We start from the raw sequence: 26004 nt of genomic DNA, 5'->3' as shown, positions 1-26004 counted from the left end.
AGTCGATGTACGCCCTCTCGTCTTATGCCGCCCTGGGCCGATGCCGACATCCTTTATATCAATAAGAGCTCCTAATATTTTAGAGATGCACTCAAAAAAAATCTCCTAAATGCCAAACTAAATCACTGTGAACAATTTTTAATATTTATTTTAACAAGTGCTGTAAAACTTTCATATTTTGAAAGGTTAACGTAGTTTTATCAGTAAATTCTGCTGCAGTCAGCCATTTGAGGACATTAATAATAAAGGTTTAATGTAGAAAATGTTTATTTATCTATTCTCAGTCCAAACTTTTTGTCCTTAAGGCCAAAACCATCAAGTTGGAAGCATTTTTTTTAATTTTATTTTTTTTTTAAATTAAATGCCAACATTTATGGGACGTTTATAATTTTACTTGCTGAAATCGTAAATAAGACATTCACGATTTTATTGAAGCAAACAAAATGGATAAGTAATTACAACCTACTTAGATTTATTAAGTTAGCTTAAGTTAATGTTACTCAATCAGGTAATTCAATGAAAACTAAAAAAAAATTTGAGTTTGCCTAAAAAAACAGTAAGCAGAACTAACTGGGTTTTTATAGTAGAATTAAGTTACTGTTTTTATAGCAACTTACTCAAAATGATCAACTTAGTGAAGTTGTGTGAATTTACGATGCACAGATTACACTTACTAATATTTTAAGTTTTGAGAATTTCATTATTTAAGGCAATGAGCTTGCATAAATGTTTTAACTCCACTTACAGTGTTTTACAGTGTAGTGGTAATCTCAAGGTAAAACAAAAAACTTGTTGAACTGCAGGGGCACATCTCCAATAAATACATAATGTTCCCAAGAAACAAAACATTTAAAATGACATGTTCATTTTCTTTAATATAAATCTTGAATTAAATTTTTTTAAAAATCCTGAAATAAGTAAATATTGTGGAAAAACATTCATATTTAAATGTTTTATTCCATGGGAACATTTATTTATTTAATGAAACATTTATTAATTCAACTTTAATAACACTATTTATTTATTTATTTTTATTAAATGGCTGTCCATAAAAATATTTGTTATTTATTTAATGATGTTCAATGAGCCCATAAGTAGCTAAATGTACATACAAGACAACAAGATTAGGAAATTTTTTTAAAAGAAAGTAAAAAAAAGAACGTGCGTGTTTTAAAACGTCCTCTGACGTCACGCTGATGCAGATGGATGCGCGTGGAGGAGAGGAAGGGAGGTATGGCGGAAGGAGACAAAATAATAAAACTAAAACCCTGCCGGCTGTACATTGTTTTCCCCTCCCAGCCCTCAGAGAGAAACCGAGGCGGCCGGTCTGCGGTGCTCGCCGTTAAAAACCCGCCGCGCGTCGGACGGGAAACGCGGCCGTATTGAGGTCAGAGGAAAGCGTTGCCAGGGTGACACCGCGGCGGCGGGAGCGCGCCGCTCGTTCGCGGGAGCCGGAGCGGTCGCGGCATCCTCAGCGACAGCAGAAGCAGCAGCAGCAGCAGCAGCAGCATCCTACAGCAACCGGAGCGCCGGGAAACTGATTGTCCGCCGGGATGAGCTCCGACAAGCCGACGCCTTCCGCCGGATGTCCGCTCTGAAGGGAAACTACCGTGGATTTACCGCCCGTGACTGAAAACAGGGAGCTAAAGCCGCAGACAGGCAGCTGAGACCGCCGCTCAGCCCAGGTGATACTTCCCACAGAGGCAGGAATTATAAATATTACTATGACTAATCAGGAGTTTAGCTGCTAAATATGCTTCCTGATTAGTTTAAAGATAAATTCCAACGCGGATCCACTGAGGAGCGAGTCGATCTGTAGAGACCCTTTAATTTCTGTTTTTACCGTGGGGTCCCACCTGCAGCTGGATTGAGAAAGGAAGAGCAGCCTAGATGTTGCATTTTTAGTTTACCTCCAGTTTTTTTTAAAAATTATTATTATTTTGGATGAGGCACTTTTTTGGCTGTTTGACTTTTTTTTTTTGGTGGAAAAGGAAGACCTGCAGCAGTGGCTCACAGATTAACAGGTAGGCTTACACTGACACCTGAATTTCTACATATTTTCACAAAAAATATATCGAGTTTTGGGCTGAAACTAGTCGCTTAGAGGTTTGGGACTTGGAAGCAGCATGCAGGTGAGCTTTTCCCCATAAATTAGAGGAAAAAATGCATCTGCTGTACCTTTAATTAGGCTGAGCTCATCTGTGTGCCTTCCTGCATCGCTCATTCTTTGCAGAAATCATGGTGGTCTGCTGTAATTGTTTGCAAAAAGAAGCAAAAAACTATCCAGGGTAAACAGAGGAACATTTATAAGTGAACGGATGCACAAAAGCCTCCCTTCAACAGCTGAATCATTCCTCAACTTCATATGAGCGAAGCCTTCATTTGCTGTTTTTCACTCAGAGGAACCCTGCAGGAAACGCCACGGTCATGAGAACATGACACACAAATAAATGCACACACTGCAAGAAGAATGGGGCGCATTTATATGCTGCGGCTGCTGTTGTAGGGAGGAAGGTGGGGGATGAAGAGGGAGCTGCGTTTGGATCTGCAGGGCCCTGCTGGATGGAGGAACGGAGCCGGAACAAGAAGAGCTCTGTTCCCGGCTCTGGAGCGGGCGTTTTGGCAGCCAGCGGAGGGGAGCAGCTCCTCTGGCTTTAATGAAGAGAGACGGAAAATTTTCAAAGCAGATGTCATTAGGGTCAACGTAGATAGACGGAAAAAAAGAGGAGTACATTCCTGCCCAAAAACGCTGGGATTTTAAGATTAATCTCAAAATATTCTGGAAAAAAAAAGTGGGAAATTTGTGAGCTTGAAACGTCAAACATTTACTAGAAAATCTAAGAAATTTTAATATTAAAATTGTAAATTTTTGAGTTTGAAAAATTAAGAATTTGTTTTAAAAAAAAAAAAACAACCCAGAAATTTCTCAGGTTAATATAAAAAATTGGGAGAGAAGGGGAAATTTGTGAGCTAGAAAAGTCATATAGAAAATCTGAAATTTTTAGAAATTTTCTAGAAAAATTAAGATAATTATGAGTCTGAAATGTCAAAAATTTGGCAGAAAAAACAGACATTTTTTAATTAATCTCAGAAATTTTCTAGAAAAAATGTGGAAACGTGAGCTTGAAAAGTCAAAAATTTAATTGAAAATATTCAGAAATTTTCCAGAAGTAACTAAAAAATTTCTGAGCTTGAAGAGTTGGAAATTTGGTACAATTTTTCTTTTTAGATTAATTCCAGAAATTTTCTAGGAAAACAAAAATTTCTGAACTTGAAAAGTTAACAATTTGCTTGAAAAAATAAATAAATAAATTTTTTTCTGAAAAAACATGGACATATCTCAGTTTGAAAAGAGAAACAATTTTGAAAAAAAAAGAAATTGTAAGATTGTGCTCAGAAATTTAAAAAAAAATTTGAAATTTTTCACTGTTGAAACTCAGAATTTAAAAAAAATCTATATAATTTATGAGATTAGTTATTTTCTTTGAACGTTTGACTTTTCAAATCAGAAATTTCCAAATTTTTTCTAGAAAATTTCTGAGATTAACCTCAAATTCTCCGATTTTACTAGCAAACTGTCTAAGTTTCAAGCTCCTTGTTTAGTTTTGTGTGTGAAATTTCTGGGATTAATCTCAAAGTCTAAAGAAAAGTTTTAAGGAAATTTTTGAATTTTCAAGCTCCAAAATTTTATTTTTCCCTAGAACATTTCTGAGATCATTTTTTAAATGTCTCTTTTCTCTATCAAATGTTCAACGTTTCAATCTTAGAAATTTTATGTCTTTTAGAAAATGTCTGAGCTTAATCTCAAAATTTCAGACATTTTTTTTCTAGCCAATTTTTGAGTTTTTAGGCTCAGAAATTTTCTTTCCTTTTTGAGCGTTTTGGCAGAAATGTTCTCCTTCTGTTCTATCTAAAATGGTCCTGATTCTCGGTGGTAGTTCTTGAACTTCAGGGGTTTAGAGTCTCTCAGAGCCGCCCGTCCCTGTAGGTCTGGAAGCGGATATTGATGGAGGGGAATCTGAGGAGATTGCTGCCCTGCAGGCGGTTTGCTAAGCAGCTAACAGATGCGTCGGGCGTCGTGAAACGACCGACCCAAACCGCCGTAAACGGCCTGAATGTCACGTCTCCGCTGCTGCTCTCAGCTCCTCCGCCCCGTTTGTTTGCTGCAGACTTGCAGGTGACAGCTGGTTGGTCTGGAAGAGAAGCGGAGATCTGGAGGATTGTGACAGATGAGTGTTGGAGAAATTAAATTCTTGTTTGGGTGAATTAGCGAGGCCGAGAGCGAATCCTCAGGGAGGGGCTGCTGTTCATTTCTTCCGCCTGGCAGGAGAAACTAACCGGGAAATGTTTGCTGGCACCCCTAGAAACAATGTAAATGGATATATAGCTTAATTTCACACTGAAAAATTAAGTTAGGTCCAACTTTAAATGGGCCCACAGCACCATAGATCCTCCACCGTACATAACTGTTGCAATAAGCTACTTTTTCACCAATTTATTCCTCAATCTTAGATCTGACAAAGAAAATGGTTCAAGTTAAAATCTCACATTTTATTGAACTAACTGGCTCCCGAACAAGTAGTTAGGTTTGGAATCGTGGTTCAGGGATTATTTAGTCTGCTGCTCCCAGTTGTTAAAACAATCACATTGTTTCCGTGGTTACGCATTGTAGCAGATCATAACAGATGTCCGAAAGCCAAAAACCCAAAAAGTAGAAGCAAAAATCCCCAGTACAAAGTTTAAAAAGAAAAGGTTGCTATGGAGATTTTTATTTATTTTTTTTTACCATCCAGCTCACTGAGCATGCTCACAAAAATAGTCACAATTAAGCAAGTTTTGATAAGTAAAATGTTCTCGTCACCATTTTTTGACTTCTTATGAAGATTAACAGGCGGCTCGCTCTCTTGTTTTTCCTATTTTGAAGAGTATGGTGTCATAATTTTATCCCATGGGAAACAGGAAGTCATAATTTACTAATTAAAAATTCATGCAAACTCCTAAGTGTCTAGAAAAGTAAAGAATGAATAAAAATGCTTCAGTTGTGTTTGTTCTGGATTAATTGTCCCATCAATCAGTGGTTTTGCCAATTGTATATTTTTCCTGTTACATGCAATTAATTACACTAAATGTTGGATTTCCTCCTAAGATGTTTTCTTGAATGCTGAGTAATTGTGGCTGATTGAAAAATCTGTGATTCCCATGAACTGCGCAGCTACATGGAAATGTATTTTTCTACGAAGTGAAAAAAAGATTGTTCGCCAATTCATGTAGAACGAGTTATTTCAGAATAATTCAGAGTGAGTGCACTTGTATTAAAGTAAACACTCTGCAGAAAAATGCTTTCACTTGTAGGCCAACACCTCTTTCAGCACCGCGCTCCATCACTGAGAGCTATTTGCATAAAACCCTCTGGAAGGTGAAGCATCGCAGAGCAACCGCGGGTCTCTTAGTGTGAATGCAAAGAGGAAAAACATGGCTAATCTTTAGCTAGCGCTGGGAGAGAGTTGGGTCCAACTAGCAACGGGCGACGGGAAGTAAACAAAGTCTTGAGAGGTCCAACTTGTTTTATGACATCTGTAGGAGTTGGTTTTCCTTTTGTGGTTGCAGAGTATTTTAATTTCTCCAGTTATTACAAATGCTGATTGGTTTCAGCCTGAAGTCTGTTTTGTTTTATTCTGATACTCCATCACAGAGCAGCGCAGCATTGTGGGTTTATAAAAAATCATTTTTGTAAAAAAGCTTTCATGTTTAGATCAATGTTTTTTTTAAGCAACATTTTTGAAGTAAAAGCATTAGTACGGAAGAGGATTAGGACCAAAAGTACTCTCACTTTAATTTAGAAATCCTGACATTAAACTCAGAATTCTAACTTCAATCTCAAAATCTTAACTTGTTTTCTCACAATTTTGAATTAAATTTTAAAATTCTGACTGTTTGTAGACAATTTAAACTTTAATCTTTAAATTAAAAATGTTCTCAAAAATCACTTTAATCTCAAAATTCTGACTTTGATCTCATTATTCAGATTTTAGTCTCAAAATTCTGATTTTTCTCAAAAATTAACTTAAAACTCAAAATTCTGACATTAATCTCAAAGTTCAGACTTTAATGTCATGATTTAGACTTTTTTCTCATAATTTTCAGTTCAATCTCAAATTTCTGACTTTATTGTAATAATTCTGTTTTTTCTCACAATTTTTACTTTAATCTCACAATTCTGAGTTTAATCTCATAGATTAGATTTTTTTTTCTCAGATTCACAATTGTTTAAATGATCTATGAACTATCAGGCACATCTGGTATTAAAATTCAAAGGTACCAGGTAAATTTGAGACAGATTTTCAGTTTAGATCAAATGCAGATTTACAAATCCTCTATCAAGAAATAAACGGTTGTGTGATTGTTTTCTTATACTAACAACACAATTGACATAAACCTAAGAATGTTTGGTTACTTATCTGGATTTTGACACAGAAGTAGAAATCTGAATTCAGTCAGAATTTTATATAACCTTTATTGTTGGCTCCAATTGTCTTCCGTACACTAGCAAAGATTTATGGAATCAGCAAAAGTCTACAATCGCCTCAGATGGTTTTTGGTTTTCCTGACAAGATCTAATGGTTTAAAGGTGAGACGGAAACACGTTTGGTGAATAAATTTTGACGTAGAAAACTTTTCCAGTCCAAACCTGGGAGGGAACGACTCTCTCCATTTTTCTAAGTGGCGTCGTCCATGTTAGTTTGCAACCTCTACTTCCTGTTTCCAGCCATACGTAACGTCAGCATCTGATAAAATTACGCTTTGTGTAGCCCGGGTGATTCACTCCAAACACACATAACTCCCTTTTTCATTTTTTCTCCTTTTTTAGCAAAATTTTTTCAAAGTTTGCTCAAAATTCAGATGAAAATTGGATGGGAATATAGATCGTGACATGCATTTTATTTAGCAAAAACCAGGCATATTCTCCCTTTTTTTTCTTTAGCAAAATAAGTTAAACTCAGTCCGACTGGATGGAAAACATCTATGACTCCCACAAATTTTTTGTTGGATTTATGTCTAGACTTTGACTAGGCCATTGATCTAAACCATTGAAGCTCTGGCTAGCTTTGTTTAGAGTTGTCCTTCTGCAAGCTTTTCTTCATGCATGGCCATCTTCATCTGCCATCCTACTTTGAATCCTCACAGCATGATGCAGCCGCTGCCACGTTTCACTACTGTTTCCTACCAATTTTGCGTGCAGGATTTTCTTCCCTCTCCTGGATTTTGAGTATGTCCGTGTTTGCTTCGTTCTCAGCGATCTGAAGCAGAGTTTAACCGTGATTTGCATTTCCTAGACCATTCAGTTCGACTCCTTCCTTGCGTTTGATTCTGATGTGTTCATTTGCTTCTGGTCTCCATCTGTTTGTGGCAGACTCATTCACTAGGTGCAAAGTGAACCTGGCCGTTTCCGTCCATTCTTGGAGCAAATGAACACTCCTTTGTTGTGCTGTTTCTATAGCAGCGCCTTTTAGGAAGAAGAGCTCTCGTACAGATTTCAAATCAGAAGTTCAGTTTTGTTTCATTTGGTCTGTGTGGGTGTGTGTGTGTGTGTGTGTGTGTGTGTGTGTGTGTGTGTGGGTGTGTGTGCTCTGCCATGTGACAACATGTATAAAGCCTGCAAAGAAATTAAAAAAATTATCTGATATCCGTACATCGGTTGACTGCAGTGCTGCAGCGTTTCTTACTCAACAACATGAATATCTTCATGATTCCCTTTGCACAATCACTTTTCTCAATATGAGAGAAACCATCTGTGGTTGGATTGTTTTGTTGATGTGATATTGGTAATGTTGGCTTCTGGTCACATACATGCTGTCAACAGTCACTATGTGGTTATGTCACTAATTTCTGTTGCTCTTTTTGATAAAACTGAGACGGCTCTTCTTTCTTATAAGGAGAGTCGTTCCTTTACCTTTTCTCAAGTTTTCCAAAAGTTCGTTCATACCAGCCCTGTTCAATCCGGTTTAATCTCCTAAATCATTTGTCTAGATAGTTTGGTTAGTTTGTGAAGGTATGAACGCAGAATGGACCAAACAAAGCAAAGACTCGTCTGCCTAAAAACCTCGCTCTCAGTTCGGTTGAAGTGAACTCTGATGCGGTTCAAAAGCATATGTGAACACCAAGCCGTCCGGAGACCGCTCCAAAAGCAGGAAGTGGACTACATCGCAGGGCATTCTGGGTAAAGACAACCAATTACTACTCATCAAGATAACAAATTTGGTGGATGATAAATTGTCCCACAAGTTATTGCAATAAACAACAATATTTTTGATTTTAGACCAATTTTAAGTAATATAATGGTAATGGTGTAACTATGCAATTACACCCTCTCGGAGATCAATAATCTATCATTTCTGATAAACATTTTTCTCTGGAACCGGAAGACGTTTAAAATACCCAAAGTAAATAAACAAAGCAATAAATAAAAGAATATTGAAGTCTCTGTAAGCCTTTTATCATCCAGTCTTTAGACAAAAGAGAGACACAAGAAAAATAATCAATTATGCAATTGAAAATTCTCAAGCTTGTTTTAATTTATTATGCAATTAACTGATTTATTGTGACAGGGTTATAAAAATGAAATCCTACAACTGCTAAAATTTGATGCTAATTCATTTTTGTTTACATTTTGTAAAGAAGGAAGTTGGGCTCAGTGTCTTTTTCAGAGGTTTTTGTGTCGTTTCCTTCAGTATTTCTTGGTGCGGCGCCGCCACAGGCAAGGAGGGGAACAGGTTTTTTAAAGGGTTTGGTTTGTTTGACACAGTGGAGTGTGAAAGAGAACCACACCAGCTGAAAACGCAACAACTGATTTAACTTTGGTCCCCAATCGAACTGATTCTACTAGCTAAAAAGTAAAAACACAAATTTTCTAATTTTCCTTCCACTCGATTATTATGCAAAACATTGCGACAGTCTGTCACATAAAATCTCAATAAAACCAATTGGGTTTGTATTTGACGAAATCTAAATAGGCAACATAAAAGTCAAAGCAGAGACGTATAAATCACCCAGATCACTGCGATGTTGACAGTGCAGGTGGGTTACAGCTCAGCTGCTCCTCCTCATGTATACAGACAAAGCTTCCAGAGATTAAAATCGTTATTTGTTCAAAAGATATAAATAAATCTGCAGGACTACAATGGGATTTGATGAGTCCTGAACAGAGAGCACGGAAACAGATTTAGCTGAATCAGCCGTGGTTGGAAATAGCAGCAGCCCGGATTAAATACATCCTGCTCTCTTGCCAATCAGATTGACGTAACGTACAGAATCCGTGTTGCTCTGAGCTTTGCAGCTCATCCCTCTAGCCAGCTGGGTGACTTCCCTCCATTTCTATTTTTTTATTTGAACGTCCACCAGAACTCTACCTGTATCAATCATGTTGGTGGCTTTTTATATGAAAGTCTTCATGGAGGTGTAGCAAATGAGCTCTGGTATTGACAGCGGCTCAAGGTCAGTGATATATCTCAAAAATAAAATCTCCAATTCTTTTTTCACGCCAATCCAATTTTAATTGATTTTTTCTTTGCTTTCTTTTCTAGAAATGAAATCGCAAACAACAATTTCATTTGCAGTTTCATCATACAACTTCTTTGAGCTGTATGATGACGTAGTAGCGACATGCTCCAAGAGTTTTTGTTTACTTACGAGGATATAGTCATAATATTAGCAGAATATAGATGCAATTTTACCAGAAAAACATCTTCAAATTATTTTAAAAAGTTGTTTTAATGAGAAAACAGCTTTGATAAAATTATCAAGATCTCATATGTGCATGTTTTTTTCTTCGAAATGCAGTAGTTGCTCCGTCAGTTCAATACAAGTGAGTATTAGGATTATATTAATTTTGAGGATAAAGGGCCAATATTATGAGAATATAGTCGTAATGTGACTTTACTTTTCTCAATAAGTAAAGTCACATTACGACTTTACTTTAAAAAAAAAGTCGACTTTATTTAAATAAATAAATAAAGTCGACTTTATTACGACTTTATTTAAATAAAAAAAATAACTTTTTTATTTAACTAATAAAAAAAGTTAAAAAAAATGTTAGATTTTTCAAACCCTTTGGTTTTTCTAAAAAAAAAAATTTGACAATCTGAAATGTAGCAAATTTCTGACTTTTTAAACTTAGAAATTTCCACATTTTTTTCTGGAAATTTTCTGAAATTAATCTCAAAATTTTTGACCTTTTACTAGCAGATTTCTGACTTTTTAAACTCATACATTTCCAAGTTGGTTCTGAAAAAATTATATGGTTAACCTAATATAAAATAAAACACTTCTGTTTTATTTTCTAGCAAATTTCTGACTTTTTAGACTCAGAAATTTTTTGAGATTAATAAAAAAAAAAAAGTATTCAGACTTTTCTATAGTAAATTTTGGACTTTTTAAATTCATAAATTTATACAGTTTTTTTCTGGAAAATTTATGTTATTAATCTCAACATCTCTGGGTTTTGTTTAGCAAATATTTGACTTTTTAGTCGCAAATATTTCCAAGATTTTTCTAGAAAATTGCTGAGCTTAATCTCAAATGTTTTTGGACAAAAATGTACTCCTCCATTTTTTCCTGTCTGCAATGGCCCTGGTACACTGCTGTACAAATTTAACTGCAAACCGTTTGCACTGAAAACAAGCTCTGAGGTTGTATAAAGACATGGGTCAGAAAGCAATGCTGTTGAGGGTAAAAAAAGAAAAAAAACATAGAAAGCGAAGAAGGCGAGATGCAATGAAAAACTATATATATTCAGCAGGGAGAATAAGATTAGAAGTGCCACAGCATTACCATACTACAATCTCTATTTTGCAGCGCTAACACCCACTATATGCTACCTCTTCCCTGTTGTTGCTCCTGCATTAGTATGGGCTGTCGCGCCGCCACATATATTAGTGTGAGCTGTCAGCTGAAACCCCTAACAACCAGCCAGAGAGGGACCAGTTGAATGGTAATGCAGACACAGATAGCAGCAGCGGCAGCGTTGGCTGGAGTGTCATCTCTGCGGTTGGTTATAAAACACACATGCTCCTTTTTTTCCGTCACTCGGATGTAACGAGGCTCTGCGGCGCCGGCTCCGCCGCTGCACACTTGATGCCCATCTGTTGACACACTACTTTGTACTATCCGACGCATTAAAGGCGTGCCTCTGTTATAAATCACATTATTTACACTTTACAGCCGGTAAAGACAGAAAATGCAGGATAAATAATTTTTGCTCCATAGTTTGGCCGCCCGCTCTAGCGCAGCGCCCAAAAGTCTTTTGACATAAGCTGATTTGATCACAAACTTTACTTAGAAACATAAATGTCGCCATTTGAAACTAATTTAATCTAACTCACATCTTCAAACCAGACAACCTTAATATTTTGGATCCACACTACAAAAACACAAAATCTTACCAAGTATTTTTGGTCTGCTTTCTAGTACAAATATCTAAAATAAGACAAAACAAACTTACAAGTAACTTTTCAGCAAAATATGGGATCTTGTTTTCAGTAAATAAGTCCTTAATGTTCATTTTAAAAAAAGTACTGGTACCACTGGCAGATTATTTCACTTGTAACATGGGAAAAATGTCTTGCTAAAACTGCTAAAAGTAGTTTTTCACCAATATTAATGAAATATTGACTTAAAACCAGCTCCTGTTTTTCTAAAGAGTTACTTTTAAGATTGTTTTGTCTTATTTCTAGTGTAATAAAATATCACTTGGTAAGATTTTGTGTTTTTGAAGTGTACGTTTACAGTTTTGGAAACAAAAAATAGTCAGTTATAAATGATTTTAGAGTCCTAAGTATTAATTTATTTTAGCCCCCATAAATAATTAACACATTTTTTTCCATTGAATTTTCTACTAACTTTTAGTTGAAAGACTGTAATTTTAATGTATAGTCATATTTAATAAATCAGAATATGAAGTCAATTTGTCTGATTAAACATACCTTTTAATTTAAAAATTGCTGTTTTTATTGGTACGATGTAATATTCTAATTTAAATGTCATGTTTTTAGTAGAAAATCATTAAAGAGTTTCAAAAATGTATATGTGTAAAAAATCCATGTATGTGTTAAATGGGTCTGTATATTAAGGGTTATACAATGAAATCACATAAATTTACCATTTTGTTACAGTAAAAACCAGAATAACTTCAAACTAACCTGTTTATTTAGTTTACAGTTGTTCTGAGGCACCAACCATCAGGTTTCTTTTTCGTTTTCTGTCATTGAATGTCTGACTTTTAGTCTTGTTTTGGGGAATTTTTATTCTTTAAATAAACAGGGCATTTATTTGCTGTCAGGCTGCAGCTCAGGCTTTGTTAAGCTGCCGGGCGTCGGCTGTTCTGATGGCAGGATGCTAATGAAAAAACATAAAGACCGCTTCACACAGTGAATTAGGATGTCTCCTGGCTGACAGGCTCTCGCTTCATTCTTGTCTTTTTTAGGTGTGTGTGTGTGTTTGCTGTGCGTATAAAGGAAAGCGAAGTCCTGACAGTGATGAATGAGTCCAAAAATTTCGGCGCTACACTCCGGTGCCTGATGATGCGGAGCGGACGATGATTGCTGCCGTTATTGTCGGGATCAGCGAAGTAAACTCCTCTCTGGCGGCGCTACGCTCTCACATGACGATGGCAGACGGTGGCTCAAAGCAAACCGCTGGAAAACTTTTCCACTAAGAAAGCGTTCCCACAAAGACGCGCTTTTATTTTGTTTGTCTTAATATTTAAAGACACAGCATGTGTGACCTCAGTCATTCATAAAACAGCAACCCGTTCATTAATGGTCTCTCAAGGCTGAAGCAGCTTCTGTGCCGATGAATAGCAGCAGGAGAGTTTGAAATAAAGATTTGTGATTAGATTTTAGCACCAGCACCGTTTAATCCGCCACTTTAATCAAACTCTAGTTCGTTTGCTTAGAAAGTCCGGTTTGTTTGCAGAGGTGTGAGCGTGTTTTCGACCAAGAAAGTGAACTCTGGTCCACCTAAAAACCTCGATCTCAGTTCGTTTGAAGTGAACTTTGGAGTGAATGCCAAGCGGACCAGAAAGCAGGAAGTGAACTACAGCGCAAGGTATTCTGGGTAAATATAACCAAAACAAACAAACAAATCTAGCGCTAGCGGGAAAAATTATTGGTGGTCTATTTTGAAGGCAAAACAGAAATCCTACAACTGCTAAAATCTGAAGCTACTTCATTTTTATTTACATTTTGTGAAGAAAGAAGTTGAGCTCAGTGTCTTCTTCAGAGGTTTCCGTGCCGTTTCCTCCAGTGGTTCTTGGTGCAGCGCCCCCACAGGTGAGGAGGGGAACCCGTTTTTTAAAAGGTTAGGTTCATTTTATTCGGCAGCAGCTGAAAATGTTACAAATGTTGCAATTTTGGTCCCTAATCAAACAGATTTGAACAGACTATCAGGTGTTAATACACACTTAGTCCCACCAAATTAGTTTGAGTTCATTTCTCAAGTTAAAGTACTTTGGAAATGACTTTCCTTCCCTTTTTAGGTGTAACTATAGCTAAAAGAGATAAAGGTTTTACTAAACGTCCTACACAAGTATGTCACAAAGTTGTGTTACAATCACAACCTTGATTTGGTTTTCCTTTTGAACTTAATATGAAAGCTAACACTAAGTAATGCATAATTTTGAGTTGGAAAATAAGCTTTACATTGTTTTTGTGGCAGGAATTGTGTATTTGTATTGCCTTTTTAATTTAATTCTCTTAAATAAGCCAAATCTATAAATAACTATTACTTTTATTTTAAAAAGACAATTGCTCAACGTAATTCAGTTTCATTTCAAGCTACTTTCCAAGTAACTGAAGCCTAAGAAGCAAACAAAACAAATACAAGCAAAAACAGTCAGGACAAAAAGTAAATATTAACATATTAAATTAAGATTAATTTGCTAATTAAATTAAGCTGTTTAGAGGAATGGAAAAAGATGCATGAGGCGAGTAGAAAGTGATTTTAAGTGTTTAATTAGAGAGTCTAAAATACACAAACATTTTTAGTTGTATTGTGAAATCCCCCAAAAATTAAAATTTTTGCAGGATTTGTCCTTGATAATTGAATCTGTTCACCTCAAACATCCAGTTAGAATTTAAAGAGTGGAAAAGATCAGAGTTTGAGTCTAGCAGGGTCTTTCCACTTCAATTAGCCTTAGTTAGAGTTTAACCTTCACACATGCACGGCGCTTTAACGCTTAATGAGTGATGTTTTGCTTCTGAGGGATGTACATCAGCGTGGGACGTTTTCAGACATCTGAATGAGTCGGGTTGTTGCTGCCAAGACCTTGGAAGACGGTAACGAGATTCCCATGGTGCCAAAACGAAACGGTCTCTTTCCATTAGAGTTTTACCTCCAGAGAGGTGAAAACACTGGATGTGGGGAAACGGAGCAAGTCAGCAGAACTTTAATTCTTTTTTTTTTACTTTCCCTTTAACTTCTAGACCTTATTTCAGTTGGGAAAGTGATTTACGGACGAGGAGACAGAGGAAGGCTGGGCGGTGTCAGCGGGTTTAGCTGGTTCTACTGTTTGACTCACTTTTAAGGGTGTTTATTTTCCAACAATTGAAAAAGTCAAATAATTTACACAAGATATCAGAAGTTGAGCTAGAGATTTTTAATAGGGCTGATTTTACCTGCGTTTAATATAAAAACATTTAATTTGTTTTGATTTGTCTCTAATTTTATGATTAAAAAGGTGGTAACTCCTGGATTAAATAAAATCTGCCTGGGCAGATAAATGTTTGAGATGAACATGAGGGAGGTTTTAATTGTAAAAACTTACAGAAACTGCACAATGAGAACAGAATAAAGAGTAAAAGGAGGAAAATGCCACTGAATGCAGGCGAGTTAATCAAGAAACTACAGAGCTGTGGAGGAGAGCGAACAGGCAGGTTGATGGAAGGTGAATAATAAACACAAAGAAACTACAAACCAACACGGAAAGACTAAACCTGACCTAAGAAAACCGAATACAAATGCAAGAACACAAGAATAAACAAAGAAACGAAACATAAAGGAAATAACTGGTATGGCAAGACCTTTCTAGCAATAATTATGCAAATATGGCAAGACCTAAAGGAAATATTCAAAACAAAAGCACAATAATGAAAGTCAGCAGGCAAACTTCTGATAATATGCTAATATTAATTTTTCGTTTAACGCTTTAGTGTTTTGCTAATTTTGAAAATGTTTAGCGTACTTAGCTTCCCATAGATTAAAAATGCTAAAGTGCTAATTTACTTCACTGGTTTGTAAACGTTCAGTAGAATAAAGTCGACATCTATATGGACGTTTTCGTCTATGTTTTAGATATCATCTTTTCCATATTATATCTTTCTGTATTTTATAACTTGTAATATGGAAAACATATATTGTTGCACTGGCAAATTATTTCACATATATATGATATTTTTTATTGATGTTAAGGAATTATTTACTTAAAACACGCTTCTCTATTTTGCTGAAATTATATTTGAAGTTAGTTTTGTTCTATTTCAGGTGTACTGAGGTATTTGCACTAGAAATTAGACCAAAAATACTTGATAAGATTTTGTTTTTTTGCAGTGCATGTGGAGCTCCTCAAAGCTTCTGACCACAAATCTTAATTTTCACATTAATGCTTCAATTCTTTTAGGTTTCTCCTCTCTTTTATTGCCACTTCCGACCCTCCCGGATCCAACCTCGCCTGAACATTTTTCAAAATTTCCGTCGACTCAGCTCCTTGTAGATTTGTAACAGGATTGCGCTGGCATGAAGCCAGCCGATCAGGGACTCGGGTTCAGGTCCGTGTACAACCCCTCAATTCATTACACTGGCATAGTTCGACCTTTTCATGGCAGGGCCCTTGTGTCCGTGAACGTTTCCCCCCTTCCTTCCGCCTCGCTCTTTCCCTCCTTTGCTCTGACCTGTTCTTCAGAGCAAAGTGCCAGGCGATTTACCCGGAGATTTGTCCAATTAGGAGGAGCTCTGAGATCATTATGGAGAAAGGCCTCTTATGCTTGTCTCTTGACTCTCTTTCCTGTTTACGGCTCTTGTATTCCTTCAGTAAGTACCGGCCTTCTGTCATTCTTCACTTTAACCTCTTTTTGGTCCACATTTTCTCTGCTTTGCCTTCTGCTCCTTTTCTGCCCCAACGACACAGACACACAGCTGTACATTATTTCTTATAGTAACTAGTTAAATCTACTCAATTACATTAAACTTTTTTGTACTTTTAGGAGTATCTTTTTTCTACTTTTTACTTTTACTTGAGTAATTTTATTATGAAGTAATTCTACTCTTAGTTTTCTTTCTGGATTTTCTATCCACTGAATGAAAAACAAACGTGTTTTAACCAAAAGATTCACCAGACCCAGACACACACCTGCAGTTTTTGTTATAGTTTCATAAGTTTTTTATTGAAAGAAGCTGATTTTGAAAAAATATTTTTGCCTTACTTTGTTTTTTTTGTTACTTATATGAATTGTTGTCATTTTGGTGCTTAAAATACCAAAATTTCCACTGAACTTTGTAGTTTGTTCTGTCTGATGTTGTAATTTTTAAGGATTAAATGATTGATAATCAGTTACTCAGTACTCAAATAAACTTTTTACCAAATACCTTTTTTTTGGTAAAAAAAAGTATTACTTACTTAAGTAGTCAAGTACTTACTTGAGTAATTTATTGGACGGCTACTTGAATATGTTGGAGTAGTGCTACTCTTTCTTGAGTATAATTTTTGGTTACCCACCTTTGTTTATATCTCAACTTAAACGCAGGACGTTTTGGGTTCAGACATTAGCTTGACTGGCGTTTCCTCCTTGAATTTAACTAAAGATGTGTACTGTGGTTTGAAAGAGTATTGGTCTTCTCCTTTTTCTGCTGTTTCTCATCAATAAATGTTTCAAATAATCAAACTAATTTATATTTGAGACAAATAGAAGAATTCTCATTTCACTCATGAAGGGAAAAAGTTATCCAAACCAACCTGGCATTGTGTAAAACAAGTAACTTGCCTCTTTTTAGGGCATAACTGATTGTGCCCTAAAAACGGCCAATAATGATAAATGTTTTTTTTTAACGTTGGCACTCTTCTTTGTAGAATTGTTTTCATTTTTAAGCATCACTCAGACTTTGAGTGGGCCTCTCTAAAGCCCTTATCTTCTTTCATTCATCCACAATTGGACCTGCTGTCGTCGTACTGCTTTAGAACCCCAGTGAACTTGAACTTAAGATCTAAACTGATGGCCGATTTTATGTTAGAAAGCAGAATTCCTGGTCCCATAAAAATTTCAGCAAGTTGTGCAAATCCTGAAGTAGTAGACCAGCTGCAAATATCACTCATTCATTATGGGTAGGTGTAGTATTTAAAACCTGTTCTCAAGTAAGAGTAGTAATACTTCATGATGATATTGCTGAAGTAGAAGTAAAAAGTTGTTTTGAGAGCTTTTAGCCTACATCATGTTGTTCAACATGATGTTCTATTTATTTCTAAGTGACTTCTTCACCCTAAAGGTCAGACCTCGACTAATTGAATTCAGCTTTCTAGGATTGCATTCACACCTGTTTGGTTCAATTTAGTACGAATCAAAAAAGCGAACTCTGGTGTTTTTTGTGGACTACAGCGCAGTGCATTCTGGGTAAATACCACCAAAACAGTCGCAAGGGTCTAGTGCTAGCAGGAGAAATGGTTCTTGATTTTTTACCAAAGACAAAAGAGGAATCTTTTTCTGCTAAAATCTGACACCACTCCATTTTTGTTTACATTTCGTGAAGGAGGAAGTTGAGCTCAGTGTCTTTGTCAGAGGTTTTTGTGTAGTTTTCATCAGTGGTTCTTGGTGCAGCGCCACCACAGGCAGGGAGGGGAACAGCCTTTTCAAATGGTTTGGTTCGTTTCGTGGTGCGTTCACACCAAACGCGTTTTGAGCATCAGGCGCGTCTGGTTTACATTCAAAATCAATATGGAGGTGTGCCATGGGTCCAGTGTGTTTGAAGCGTTTGGCGCGTCAGGGGCGTCCAACATGTCTGACAAATAGGCCAGGAAGAACGATTGTGACGCATCTGACGCGCCTCCACACAGACTTTGAATGTAAACCAGACGTACGAAACGCGTTTGGTGTGAACGCACCACTATTTCGCAGCAGCTGAAATGTAGCAAATGTTGCAATTTTGGTCCACAATCGAACCGAATCTACCAGACTAGAATTTACTCTAAAATTAATCACAGATTATGATTTAAGTAAATATCATAAAATGGCTGTGGGATGTAACTACTCTTTCACACAAGAGCACGTCTGCTTGTGTAACGTTTATTTTGGCTTTCATCCTTTGAAAACCACATTTTATTTTTACTTGAATTAAAATGTAATGTAATCTAAAACATTCAAGTGTAACCAAAAAGCAGAAAAAGGAGAAATCTGTAAGTGGGTAAATCGTTTGTACAAATTCGGGTTTTGTTTATAATAGTTTAATCAATCTAACTATTAACTGGCTCTAATATCTGTCTTGTCCACAGTAATGTAAATATGTTCTTCACATTACAACCAATCCTGTTTGTGTGACAGACCAAAGTTTCACTCGGAGCTGGATTTGCTTGCTTGGTTTTGGTGCTTTCTGTTTCTCTGGGCTCTCCATCAACACATCTACCACAGGTCATTTGGGAGGGAAACTGGCCAGGCACTTCATCAAACCTTTTCTGCCCGCGTGTCGAAGGTCTCAGAAGAACTGTGTGGACCTTGTTGTCTCTCCAGAGTCCTACAACCGCTAATTGTGGTGAAGCTCTTTGGTTCCTAATGAACAGATGAGGGAATCGTAAAAGAGGAGTGGGTGTAAAAAGGCTTTCGATGATATAGAGTACCCTTCAAAGCCAGTTAAACCAGGAGGTCAGCTCCTTTATTTCTGTCGTACACTGAAACGGCTTCAGTTATTCCCATTTATTTACATCTAAACCACGACAGACGTTGTCCTGATATTGATGTAGCAAATTACATCGCTGTAAATGTCGCAACCGTTTACTTTGAATTGGTTTTCATGTTATATTGCTGCTCGGAATCATTTTTAATCATTTTATTGCTGTAGCATCACAGAACAAAGTAATTTAAACCAGAAAATGGTTCTAGTAAATCACAGTTTCTCTACTATAACCTGTAAGCTCTGCTTCTGTTGCAAAAGGTTGCTAGCTTGATTCCAGTTTCCTCCCTCAACTAAGTTTATTTGACTTACAGACTCAGAAAATCTGTGGTATAACTATCCAACTATCTGAATCTGTAAAACAAGTTAGATATCACCTTTAATGTTATAATGTAAATAATTAATTAACTTACAATTATGTGTCTCTTTATACAAGATAAAACTCAGGTTTTTAAGAAAGTAGTCGATTGACTTTAGCTAATTAAACTAATGATGAATCACTTTAGGAGTAAAAGTACCCTTATTATTTGGAGTGTAATAAGAAATATAACTAACTGAGAAAAGAATTTTCTATTTCGGTCAAAACACACAAAGAAAAGTAAATGGAAAGTATTTAATATTAAATTTTAGTACATTTACTTAGTTATTTAAGCAGGAGATGAGGAGTAAATTTCTTAAATACAAACAAAACAAATGAAAAATGTATTTAACTTCATTTTTTGTTGTTCAATTAGAAACAATTCAGCACAAATTTAATCTCAGGTAATTTTCCAAGACAAGTAAATCCAATTTATACACAATCAAATTCATAAAAAATCAGTTCAGTTTATTGTTCATCTAATAAAATAATAATTGCTTTTTATATTTTAGCAGTTATGAAGCGAAACCTTAAACTGCTGCCGTGCCAGTTACTCAGCAGGTTGTTGCTAGGTAACCAAAAAGTGAGCGAGTTGTTGCTAGGTAACCAAAGAGTGAGTGATTAAGTTAACTCCACCAACCTTGCTTAGCTAGCCATGATAGTTCAGTGAATATTTTCTATACTCATTACTGAGTAATCTATCAGACATATTATTGATATAGAGTATAGATTGATTGTCCAGCCCTATGACTAATTTATGGGTGGATTTATCCAGGAAAACATAGCAGCAGTGAGTGGAAGCAACTGAATGGCTCACTTTTTTAAACATTAAAATAAATTAGAGAACAATGTCTAATCCTATAAATCCATCAGAAAACATTAGGCACATTTACATTAAATTATAAAGTCCAAAGTTCATCCCATTAGGAGACAACACAGTAGAGAGTTATTTCTGTTACTCAGCTAAAACAAACTACTTGGTCCTACATTATCCTTGTTAAGAAATGTATAAACAAACAGTTTTATAGGTCAGGCATTAAAATGGCAATGTTTGCCCCTTTCTTCACTAAAGTAATAACTGACCCCAGGATCTGTCCTTTGTACCTCTGGCACAAAAAAAGTTTGTTTTTTGCGTTCATCTTTTCTTGTAACCTTGACATGGTGAAGGCGGTCCTCCCTCCCTCGCTCTATAAGGGTAGCTCTTACAGAGGTAATAAAAAATACAGGAGTTAGCGCCGTCCCTCATGGCCCCTCTGCAAATATAAAGGAGCTGAACGTTGTGAAGATTCAAAGGTACAGGAAGCCTGCAGGCCAGAGAAGAGTCGGGCATACCCAGGGGTGTGATGAATGGATTCCTTTCTGCTTGTGTGGTGGCCCACTGCTGCCCAAGGCTGGGGAAAAGACTCAGCCTGAAACGTGTTTGTCATTTTCCGCCTTGGGAGTCCAAACTCAGGGGGCTATTTTTCTATCCATTTATGTATCTTCTTATGTGTATATAATGGAAATGATTGTTTTAGAGACAGCAGGGGGAAAAAAGTCAGCATTTCTATCTCTGCAGCGTTCAGGAGAATCAAGTTTTTACTCCCTGCTCTTATTATCTAGAGGAGTTTGAAAGACGAGTTTTTCCTGATTGATTTTTCATGTTTTTGTACTTTCATTTGAGTCTCAACTGCTTCTAACAACATTCCAAGCAATTAAAAAATATGTATTTTTGGAAATAAGTTAATGATTTTTGGTGTCTGGAAAATGACCTGTTTCAAAAATCATCTGAATATGATGTCACAAATCAGCAGGCAATGCCCAGCGAAGTCCAGCCCGTTACCTAGCAACCCCTGCTAAGCCCAGCCTGTAACCCAGCAACCCAAGCGGAACTCAAGCACGATTGGTCAGCTATTTTTACTACTGTACAACTTGCTGTAACAGACAAGTGTTTAGTTGTTGACTTACTCTTCAGAAACTACTTGCTGCTCTTGTTGGTTGTGTAGGAGGCTCTACTAGTGCTTTTCAAAGATGTAAGGTTGTATAATTGTGCGTTTCCTTGCAGCCATTTTCACGTGTGAGTTGGGGGTCATGGTCAGCAGCAGCTTGTTGGGATTTAAAGTGACAAATGGTCCTAAAAATCTCATTCTGAAAGGAGCTCAAAATAGGAAGAACTGAATACTAAAATTTGATTATCTAAGAATGATTTTCTGCAAAAAATTGTAATGAACATGTTTTGTGTAGCCCACAGAGCTATCCTAACCTGTTCAGGGAAGCATAATAGGTCACCTTTAAGACTAGATGTGTTTCAGGCAATGATCTGATTTGCCAAGTGCTGTTTGAGAGTCTTTGTCTCTACTACTGTTACAACGCAATTACGTTTACTCCGGTCAAAGCCACGTTTCAAGGTCAGTCACGACAAGCAGGGATTTAGAGTCGATGCTTAGCACAGAACAAGTTAAACATTGTGGTTTTACACAAATAAATACGCTCCCCGAGGCTTGTACAAATCAAGGTCATGCTGTCTCATGTGGGGCTTGGTGGTGGAGGAGCGAGGAAAGCTCTGACATTAACCATCTTCTCATTTTTATACCTGAAAATGACAGATTTCACAAAGACCTCAGCTTCTTAAAAACCTCCGCAAATGGGTTGCTTAAACATAATTACCAGGAAGATAAAGAAAGGTTAAGCAGGTTTAAATCCATTGTTTGTGTTGTGGAGCTGAGAACATAATTTTAACAAATTTAGAAAAAAGTGATGGATGTGGAGCTGCAACTAACGATTATGTTAGTTATCAATTAATCGATTATTCCGATGATTAATTGGATTAAAAAATGGCACATTATGCAGATTTTTTCACTAAGGCCTACTTTACAGAATATTAGAAATACATTAAAAGATGTAAAGAAACAAATTATTTTTTTATAGATAAGGAAACAAACATTTTCTTTCCTTTAATCGATTTTTCTGACAATTAATTGTTTAATTTTTTTTTTTTAATTTCTCATTGAGGTCTTTGAACAATATTAGAAAAACATTAAAAATATGCAAATAAACAATACTTCATTTTTTTAAAAAATAAGAAAGTATACATTTCTTGCCTAAATTGCAATAACAGCATTCCTTTAATTGATTATTCTGACAATTATTCGATTAATCTGAAAAAATGGCACATTCTACAGATTTCTCATTTAATTTGGACTAATCCATTAATAACTGTATGGTAAAAGTTGATTAATAGGATTTTTTTGTTTTACAGAATCTGAACAAAGTGAAGCTAAAACTGCCCCTGTTTTGAATAAAGACAAAATTTTATCTTAAATGCAAAATGTATATTTTTGGTACAATTTTAGCCTAATTACTGCTTTGATTATGTTGTCCTTTCAGCAATTAGCATTTTTCAGTGTCTGTGTGCTCCAGTGACAACTTATCGATTTCTAAATTAGTGATTGTCACTTACTGATTAATCGCAATTAATCGTTTCAGCCCTAGTTGGATCTAAGGATTATTTGCTATGTCTGCTGCACGATCTGCATAATTTTAGAGATAAAAAAAGCAGCTGACACAGAAATGAGTACCCTCCCAAAATGAGCCACAGACAACTGAATAATAGAGCAACTCCCTCATTACTAAAGCCAGATGTATAATTTATAAGCACACAAACTTTGATGAACATATAGCGAGCTTTAAAGCGTTGGCCTTCTTGGAACAGATTTTGTGACATCTGATTCTTCAAACGCCCACCACCTTAGCGCACCACTCCTTAATCCCCATCATTATCCTCAACCTGGAAGCAGTGAAGTGGCGGTAAATTATGCCTCGCTGTCAGCCGCCGTCATAAAGCTCTTTTCAGCTGACGCCAGCGTGACAAGCCGAGCTGTAAGTACCGAGCGTCAGACCAGGGTGAGAGCTTTTTTCATTGCTCTCCAATATATCTGTCGTTTTCTCTTTTCCGACATGTTTCAGAAAATACGCTTTCAAATCGCCGGGGTACGCAATACGTTTTTCACCTTTTATTCCCCAGGGTTTATTTGGACCTGAGATGCAATTTTAATTGAGGTTTTGCTTTAAGAAAAATAAAATAAAATGCTAAGCACTGTAAATCTAAGTTTTTATAAGCTCAGGGAAGGATCTGCGAGTTTCTACCAACAACGGGAATGTAAAAAAATAAAAGAATAAAAACTTGTGTAGTGCCACGGAAAAAGGTAGAGTTTAGAAATTTGTGCTGTTTTTTTTTTATTATTTTAGAAAATTTAGAAAATATATTTCTATTTTCTCATTTTAGAACAAAAATTAAAAAAATATCTAAATAATAAAAAATATATTTTTTAAACTAATGACAGAGTGATCTGTTTTCATAATTATGGAAAAACAATAAACATAGTATCCACAGTTTAAAATATAAAAGACAAAACCATTAAATTAAAAACACTGTACCATTGGTAACCTTCTGGTGTAGATATTCAATACAGATATTGCATAAAAATTTACAAGAAGAGCTAAAAACACCCTTTACACATGTTTTATTAGTTAAAAACATTTTCAATTTAGCTAATAGTGGAGGAACCAACGATTCCTCCACTAGTTGGTGGAACCAGTGGAATTTTTCAGATGTTCTCAAAACAACAATATTATCATATATTATAACTTCCAACAAAATCTATCATGACATGCCTAGTCTGAACTATTTAAGATATTTTTAACATTTATCCCTTACCAATTATAGGACATGAAATCAGTATTCTTCCTGTTCAACAATGTTTGTACCCTTGTTAATCTTATGAAATGTTTTAAAGGCTTTTGCTGGTAAATTATAACATTTATTGATCCTTACTTCTTACTTTCCCTTCTAATTTAAACACTAACTTTATAGATAAGTGTTCACAAAGCAGAATGCGTTGATAAGTTTGTTGTTACCCTGCAAACTAACAGTAAAATGTCCTAAAACACTCATGTGAACATTTTTCCTCTGACAAACCGGAGCCATTACAGACATCTCAGGTGGATTAACAAGCAATACATTGAATATATTCAAGATTTTTTACCATCCTCCAGTCGACAGTAGGGATTATAGGATAATGCATTTTCCTGTATTCACACCAACAAGCTCAGACGTTTCCTAACTTCTGCTTTATCTTTTATCCGCCATTCTGGCTCTGCACCGCTGTGTGGTCTCCAGTTGCAGTTATGTAAGAGACCCAAAGCAGGTGTTGCAGAGAGATTGCATGTTTTATTTTTTTTTTTTTCCCTATAATCTATTTCTGGGCGCAGGTGGACAGTAAAAGTTTCACATTAACACACTTCCGTCAGTCAGGTGTTCAGGTGTTTCTGCTCTGCCAGGAAAGTCTGAGCACGTTTAGTGGAGAATTAGTGTTTCTAACGCGTTAGAATCGTGTTTGCTGATAAATGGCAAGCCTAAGGTTGTAGGTAATTTGATTTTATATGCATACATGCTCTGTGAAAGGAATCTCTTCTACTGGGGGAATCAAAATGGAGATATGAGTTTTTTCCTGCAATTTGTTCAGCATCTTGGTTTCCTGCTGGATTAGGAAGAAAGAAAATATTTGCATAGTGTTTTTATTTACAGAAACTTTAAAATGTCGTCTAACCTATGGACCATATTGTTGTTTTTCTCAATTATATTTTATTGGAACCATATTTGGAAAACCAACACAAAGTATTGCATAACAGAAAAAAAGTAGATGAATAAAAGTGAGAGATTATTTTTTTTTTACTAATTAAATAATTAAAATGAGCTTGATAATTCCCATTCTGATGATTAATATTTTTTAAAGGTCAATTTTGTTTACAAAGAGATCATAACCCATTTTGTTTAAGGTTTTGCTTGTTAGGTTGGTTTTTACCATTTTATTTGTTAATTTTGATTTTCGTGTTTTACTTTTAAAGCTCGTCTTAAAACCCATCTATTTTATTTGGCTTTCAACTCTAGCGGGATCTAGTTTTAAATTGTATGTTTTTGTTTTTAAACTGTAAGTTTTTATTTTATGTTTTTTTTATTGTTATGTTGTGTTTTGATGTACAGCACTTTGTATCAGCTGTGGTTGTTTTAAAGTGCTTTATAAATAAAGTTGGTATGGTATGGTATGGTACTTTGGATATATAAAATAACTCCCAGTTCCTGTATGGAGTGTCCTTTACAAAATTAAAGTTTATTGGAGGGTGTGACCTTGCATTATATTACTTAAAAATGGTCTGAAAATAATTTTTAATGTAACAATTTTTATCATTGTTAATCGTAATAATTGTCCAGCAAAATGTGTTATTGTGATAGGCCTTGTGATGGACTTGTACAACGACCCTAATGTGGTATTGAAGTTTAATGTAAAATGTAAACAATGCAAATACTTTCGCAAGCCACTGTTTTAATGGATTGACTGCGAATATTTCCTGCGAACTGACAAAACAGAAAAGTACGGAAGAGAATTAAGGCCACCAAAAAAACAAAACAAATTCTGACTTGAGTTTCAAAATTCTTACTTTTTTCTCAGAAATCTGACTTTAAACTCAAAATTGTAATTCAATGTCAAAATCCAAATAAATAGCCAAACATTCTTGGGATATGTCAATTATGCTGTTAGAATATAAAAATCATCACATAACTGTTTATTCCTTGTCATAGGATGTGTGAACCTGCATTATATTCACACAAAAGCCTTTACCAAATTAATTTGGTAGATTTGAGTTTTAAGACTTGATTTGCCTGATGGTGTATAAACAACAAC

The 26004-nt window shown here is 35.8% G+C and overlaps 1 protein-coding gene across 3 annotated transcripts in view; it reads left to right on the top strand.

Annotated features, from left to right (window-relative positions):
• Positions 1–1207: 1207 nt before the first annotated feature.
• The window catches only part of nlgn2a (neuroligin 2a), a 245369-nt gene continuing 220572 nt past the window's right edge, over positions 1208–26004 (top strand). For 2 of the 3 annotated variants that reach the window (XM_028038898.1, XM_028038895.1), the window contains exon 1: positions 1208–2024. The gene's annotated coding sequence lies outside the window, so the exon portion shown is untranslated. The remainder of the gene's footprint in view (positions 2025–26004) is intronic. The other variant, XM_028038897.1, reaches the window with a different exon arrangement.

This window comes from Xiphophorus couchianus, chromosome 14 (assembly GCF_001444195.1).
Source record: "Xiphophorus couchianus chromosome 14, X_couchianus-1.0, whole genome shotgun sequence".
Lineage (NCBI taxonomy): Eukaryota > Metazoa > Chordata > Actinopteri > Cyprinodontiformes > Poeciliidae > Xiphophorus > Xiphophorus couchianus.
This window is presented reverse-complemented; position numbering and strand designations above follow the sequence as displayed.